Source organism: Salvelinus fontinalis, chromosome 19 (genome assembly GCF_029448725.1).
Source record: "Salvelinus fontinalis isolate EN_2023a chromosome 19, ASM2944872v1, whole genome shotgun sequence".
Lineage (NCBI taxonomy): Eukaryota > Metazoa > Chordata > Actinopteri > Salmoniformes > Salmonidae > Salvelinus > Salvelinus fontinalis.
The window spans coordinates 40,981,173-40,988,438 of record NC_074683.1 but is presented as its reverse complement, the minus strand read 5'-3'; the positions used below and the strand labels follow the sequence as shown (position 1 = coordinate 40,988,438).

Below are 7,266 nucleotides of genomic sequence, written 5' to 3'. Positions count from 1 at the left end.
AGTTTCAAACTGTCTTGATCAAATGACTACCTCCCATATTGACTACCCTTCTAGTCAATATCTTCTTAATCTGTTTCTTTTCAAATCTGACCCCAGGCGAGATTGACCAAATGTTAAACAAACAGCAGGTACCCAAAGAACGCTTAGGAAGTACATAGGAAGCAGCATGTGATCGATAGAGTTAATCATGTGATCAATCATATAAGTCTTCACAAGCATGGTGACAAGCACACAACAATATATCAGTGTGTGTGTGTGTGTGTGTGTGTGTGTGTGTGTGTGTGTGTGTGTGTGTGTGTGTGTGTGTGTGTGTGTGTGTGTGTGTGTGTGTGTGTGTGTGTGTGTGTGTGTGTGTGTGTGTGTGTGCTCACCTCTTTGGCTCTCTGCACAGCATCGCTAGAGGGGTTTCTGATCTGGGGGGAGGACTTGGTGTTGATCTTGTCGTAAAGCTGAAACAACACGACACACAACACTGAACAACAATGAATGGCTCATGGTGAATCATTTCAATGGCTGAATGATACATTTTGTTCCTTCTCTCTGTACTCAGAATGACCGGTTGTCTTTAGTGCCAGGCCCTCGTCAATGTGGACAATTGCTTGCTTTCATTTAAGCATTACAGAAGATTTACAAGGTAGGGAACATGTATTATATAGTTTCTGATGCACAGAAGATTTACAATTTAGGGAACATGTATTATATAGTTTATGATGCACAGAAGATTTACAATGTAGGGACATGTATTATATAGTTTCTGATGCACAGAAGATTTACAATGTAGGGACATGTATTATATAGTTTCTGATGCAGACTGAAAGAGGAGCAACACTTTGGTTCTGTTTGTAATGAACCAGCTGGCTATACAAGATCAACTGTTGAGGTTGTGTTTATGAATCCGTGTGGAAAACACAATGTACACACAGTGAGTAGTCTCCACTAACAAACCAAGACAAGCAGAGGAGTTGTGTGTAAGACACAAAGAAAAGTCTGGTTCATTGTTTACACTATTGAGAGGAGAAAAAGAGAGCTCGGTTGAAGAGTCAGTGATAAAATAACTTAGGATAGAAAAATGTAACTCATGATCTTCATAAGAATGTGTGTTGGATAATGTACGAATTTTTCTGGACATCAAAGGAGAGCAGCTGACATCATGAGACAGCACGTACACGTACATGTACAGGTGCACACACACACACACACACACACACACACACACACACACACACACACACACACACACACACACACACACACACACACACACACACACACACACACACACACACACACACACACACACACACACACACACACACACACACACACACACACACACACCCCTCTTTCAAAAGAGGCATTTCCCCATAGCTCCTGACCAGAGACACAAGGCAGACCAATAGTACTACCACAAGTAGCATATTTCTCAGCCGCTGGTTTAGGCAACAATCAGAAACATGGTATGAAAACAGCTAACAGTGAAGCAGCTAACATTTAGTTAATGTGTATTTCTCATTTAGAAGTCGAAACTACAGCTGGGAACAGTCCCGTTTTTCTAGAAATGTACATTCTGTGGCTATCCTTCCATGAACTTATTTGACTAAATATGTGTGTTATTTGTATGAACACTAACACAGTAATATTCAGACAGTATTATCATGCTAAGTCTGCTGTGTGTGTCATTCCTGAGTATGTGATGGGAAAAGGAGGAGTGGAGACTGGCTGGACGTGGCGGAACATCCATTTCTGGTATGGACAAATCATAAGAATTTAGAATACCTCCGCACTGCCAAGCGCCTCAACCTAAGGCAAGCTTGTTGGGCTCTGTTATTTACCAGGTTCAATTTCACCATCTCCTACCGCCCAGGGTCAAATAACGTGAAGCCGGACACTCTATCCCGTTAATACAGTTTCACTGCCACTCCCTCTGAATCTGAGACCATCCTCCCTGCCTCTTGTTTGGCGGCTTCTGTTGTATGGGGAATTGAGGCTCTGGTCCGCAAGGCACAGCTTTCCCAGTCGGACCCTAGGGGGGGCCAGGCTAACCGTCTGTTTGTTCCTGATTCGTTCCGGTCTCAGGTCCTGGATTGGGCTCACTCTTCCAGGCTTACCTGTCATCCTGGTACTTATTGAACTCTGGTTTTTCTTCTTCAACGCCGCATACATGGTGTGAGCGCAAAGCAAGACTCCGCGTTAAGCTCCATCTGGCCTCCTACAGCCACTCCCTGTCCCTCATTGCCCCTGTTCTCATATTTTCCTGGATTTTATTACTGGGCTTCCTCCGTCAGATGGCAACACCACCATCTTGACGGTGGATGACCGACTGTCCAAGGCCGCCCATTTCATCCCTCTTCCGAAGTTACTTTCAACTAAGGAGACGGCCCAGCTTATGGTACAGCATGTCTTCCGAATCCTTGGACTCCCGGTTGACATTGTCTCGGACCTGGGTCCTCAGTTCTCTTCACAATTCTGTAAGGCATTCTGCACTCTTATCAGTTCATCAGCCAGCCTGTCATCTGGGTTTCATCCCCAATCGAACTGCCAGTCGGAGCGAGCCAATCAAGATATGGAGACGGCACTCCGGTGACTTGTTGACAGTAACCCCACCACCTGGAGTCAGCAACGGGTCTGGGTGGAATATGCCAGGAACAGTCTCCCCTGCTCGGCTACTGGACTATCACTCCATGGTGCATTCGAAGGGGATCAGCCCCCACTCTTCCCACAGCAAAAGGTTGAGGTCAACATACCTTCAGGCCAGATATTTGTGCACCGCTGTCGGCGTACCTGGAGAAGAGCTCGGACGGCTCTTCTCAAGACCACCTCCAGGTATCGCCAACAAGCGACCGCCACCGGACTCCTCGCTGTCGGGCAGCGGGTATGGTGGTCCACTCGGGACCTGCCTCTTCGGGTAGAGTCCCGCAAACTGTCCCCCCGTTTCATTGATCCGTTTCCCATCTCTAGAGTCACTAGTCCCATTGCTGTCCGCCTGCTGTTGCCTCGTACTTTCCGTGTTCACCCTACTTTTCATGTTTCCAGGATTAAGCCCTTGTCTCACATGTCTTCTGTTTTGTAGGCCCATCCCTCCCCCCATGTCATCGTTGGCCAGCCAGCGTTTACGGTGAGACGCCTCCTGAGTATTTAACCACGGGGCAGGGGTTTCCAGTACCTGGTTGACTGGAAGGGTTCTGGCCCGGAGGAGAGGTGTTGGGTTCCTGCTAAAGACATCCTGGACCTGGTCCTCATCTCCGGTTTTCACCGCCGACACCCCGGTCTGCCAGGTATGCGCCCAGGTAGGACGCCTAGAGGAGGGGGGTTACTGTCACGCCCTGATCTGTTTCACCTGTCCTTGTGATTGTCTCCACCCTCTCCAGGTGTCACTTATTTTCCGCGGTGTATTTATCCCTGTGTTTTCTGTTTCTCTGTGCCAGTTCGTCTTGTCAACCAGTGTGTTTTCTGTCTCTCTGTGCCAGTTCGTCTTGTCAACCAGTGTGTTTTCCCATGCTCTGGCTTTTTCTATTCTCTTTTACTAGTCCTCACATTTTTTACCCTTGGCTGTTTCTGGACTCTACCCACCTGCCTGACGTTTCTGCCTGCCATGACCTCGAGCTTGCCTGCCACACTGTACCTGCTGGACTCTGAACTGGTTTTGACCTTTTACCTGTCCACGACCATTCTCTTGCCTACCATTTTGGAATATAATATATATCAAAGACTCAAACCATCTGCCACCTGTGTCTGGCCTTGTGCTCTTATAAGGTGAGCGAGTGTCGGAGATCTTAGGTTGGCAAGGGGAGAAATGTCACCTTGGACAATTTCATAACTTCACAAGGGGGGCATTGAGTTCTCAATATTAGTCAGGTACATCAGAAGATCATCAGCAAATAAGTTTAGATGTATGTTTAGTTTATATGTTTATTGACACTTGTTATGTTTATTTTTAAAATTTAACTAGGCAAGCCAGTTAAGAACAAATTCTTATTTACAATGTCGTAGCTGAATCAGAATTAGTTCGGTAACATAGATAAATAAGATGTTTTATTTACTTTCATAATATGCTTATGTGAGATACTTGTCATTAGAATGTCTCTTTTTGGACTATACTGTTGGCAGTTGCATTTTCCTTTCTTCTCTAGTGAAAAGTCACTTGGAGCCCAGAGCGGGGAGAGGTCAGGCTTGTCTTTTACATGTCTGGTAATATGCAGAATATCAGAATGGAACATTGTCTTCATATGTGAACAGGTTTGAACATTGTCTTCATATGTGAATGTATCTGTTGAACCCTGTGAAGGGCTCCACAATGTCTGTACGCCAGTCACCCTCCTTTTCCCATTGGGGGGAGGAGTATGACAGTGTCTGGAACCATTGTGTTACACCTCTGATGTTGAACTTATCTTGACCTAGTATATGACCTAGAGGCTCACTCCCCTCAGTGAGCTTGTCCAGGAGGGTGTGTATTTGAGATGGGAGAATCTAAAGTTGAAAATTGATATACGCCATTGGATGAGGTAATGTTTTGGTACTATAAAGTACCAAGAACGAGAAGTAGAACCTCGTCATACAGAGCAAACTGAACGATAATTTATAGCTTATGCTATCTGGCTATGGGATACTACTCTCCCAAGTAAAAGGCCCTTTGTGAAGTTTCTGAGATCTGTGGTTCGTCATGTATAATTCTGAAATCTGTCTATTTAATTCTGAAAGCGGTTCAATTGCCAGTGCAAACAGGAGAGGGGAGAGAACATCCCTGTCTTGTGCCCCTTTCTGAAGCAGATTCATCACATATATTACACATGTATTATTTGTGTGAATATTTGCTTTAGGATATTTATATAATATTTTTTAAATGATTAGGCCATTACTACTGAATAGTGTTTGTTCCAGGTGCATAGGACCCGCACACTGTCGCAAAAAGGAATAAACCCAAAACGTATAGTTTTATGAAATGTATTATTTTGGCTGGAAAGTTGAAGACTTCCAAATTTGGAGAAAAAAAACATTCAAGATGATCAAAAGCCTTTTCTGCATCAACAGCCCTTTTAAATAAGTCTACATCTTGTTTTTTAGTATAATGTATTATACAGAAACTTGTATTTGTTTGTGTCTATTTTTAATTAACTATGTTCTATTTAATATGAATCAATTCTGGTAATACTTTTGACATTCTGTTTATGAGTTTTGTTATTTTATTGTTGCTATTTATTAAACTGAAGGGTCTGTAATATGCAGGGGACTCAAGATTTTCCTGGTTTTAATATAACTGAGATAAATGTTTGATACATGGAACTAGGACGCGTTGAATTGAGTGACGTGTGTTGTCATTTGAGTAAATAGGGTTGCGACTTTGTCCCAGAAGGATTAACAAAGTTCTATGGGGAAGCCATATCTGGTACTTTTCTCCGCACAAATATTTTGAGTGTCTAATATTTTTTCTGCTGATAATTGCTTCAGGATTGAGTCAATTGTTGTTTGAGTCTGATTTATATAGATTTTAATAGAAGCTTTTAAAATTGTCATTATTACTCCCAACAACCCAACATGTTGGCTTATTCACGCAACCCAACTGGCACAATACCAAATGGGTTGTTTTCAGCCCATCATTTTTTTGACTGTACAAGACCACAGATGGCTCAACTCTTTCCAGACGAGCGTGCAGACACACACGCTTACACACGCTTACACGCGCGTGCACACACATGCACACAATAAATGTTGGGACACAGAGGGGGTTCCTCTAATCTGGGTTCAAGAGTTCCTCTCCTTCACTCTACCAGTCAATAGTAGGCTTATGACGTTAACCAAATAAAAATGGATTTGTCACATGCACCGAATAAAACAGGTGTAGTTGACCTAACTGTGAAATTTTTACTAAAAAATAGAAAATAAAATAACAAAAATGAGGCTATATGCGGGGGTACAGGTTAGTCAAGGTAATTTGTACATGTAGGTAGAGGTAAAGTGACTATGGATAGATAAACAACGAGTTGCAGCAGTGTAAAAACAGGGGGGGGGGGGGGGGGGGGTGTCAATGTAAATAGTCCTGGTGGTACCAAGTCTACGACTTGGGTGACTGGAGTCTTTGACAATTTTTGGGGGCCTTCCTCTGACACCACCTAGTATATAGGTCCTGGATGGCAGGAAGTTTGGCCCCAGTGATGTACTGGGCCATACGCACTACCTTCTGTAGCGCCTTACAGCCGGATGCCAAGCAGTTGCCAATCCAGGCGGTGATGAAAAAGGTCATGATGCTCTTGTCAAAAATCTTAATTCTCCTGAAGGGGGAAATGTGTTGTCGTACCCTCTTCAGGTCTGTCTTGGTGTGTTTGGATCATGATAGTTTGTTGGTGATGTGGACACCAAGGAACTTGAAACTCTCAACCCTCTCCACTACAGCCCCGTCGATGTTAATGGGGGCCTGTTCGGCCCGCCTTTCCTGTAGTCCACGATCAGCTCCTTTGTCTTGCTCATATTGAGGGAGAGGTTGAGGTCCTGGCACCACACTGCCAGGTCTCTGACCTCCTCCCTATAGACTGTCTCATTGTTGTTGGTGATCAGACTGTTGTGTCATCAGCAAACTTAATGATGGTGTTGGAGTTGTGTTTGGCCACACAGTCGTGGGTGAACATGGAGTACAGGAGGGGACTAAGCACACACCCCTGTGGGTAGCAGCGTGGCAGATGTGTTGCTGCCCACCCTTACCACCTGGGTGCGGCCCATCAAGAAGTCCAGGATCCAGTTACAGAGGAAGGTTTTTAGTCCCAGGGTCCTTAGCTTAGTGATGAGCTTTGTGGGTAATATGGTGTTGAACGCTGAGCTGTAATCAATAAAAGGCATTCTCACATAGGTATTCCTTTTTTCCAGGTGGGAAAGGACAGTGTGGAGTGTGATTGAGATTGTGTCATCTGTCGATCTGTTGGGGCGGTATGCGAATTGGAGTGGGTCTAGGGTCTCCGGGATGATGGTGTTGATGTGAGTCATGACCATTCTTTCAAAGCACTTCATGGCTACCGACGTGAGTGCTACGGGGCGGTAGTGATTTAGGCAAGTTACTTTCGCTTTTTTGGGCACAGGGAATATGGTGGTGTGCTTGAAACATATAGGTATTACGGACTCGGTCAGGGAGAGGTTGAAAATGTCAATGAAGACACTTGCCAGTTGGTCCGCGCATTCTCTAATTACATGCCCTGGTAATCTATCTGGCCCCGCAACATTGTGAATGTTGGCCTGTTTAAAGGGCTTGCTCACGTCGGCTAAGGAGAGTGTGATCACACA

General features: G+C 44.6%; 1 long non-coding RNA gene across 1 annotated transcript; it reads left to right on the top strand.

The window, feature by feature from the left end:
• Nucleotides 1-372: 372 nt before the first annotated feature.
• On the top strand, nt 373-5,447 carry LOC129817052 (uncharacterized). The gene is made up of 3 exons (XR_008753650.1): nt 373-634; nt 3,071-3,275; nt 3,528-5,447. It is a non-coding gene; the product is annotated as an uncharacterized LOC129817052 (long non-coding RNA).
• The last annotated feature ends 1,819 nt before the right edge of the window (nt 5,448-7,266 follow it).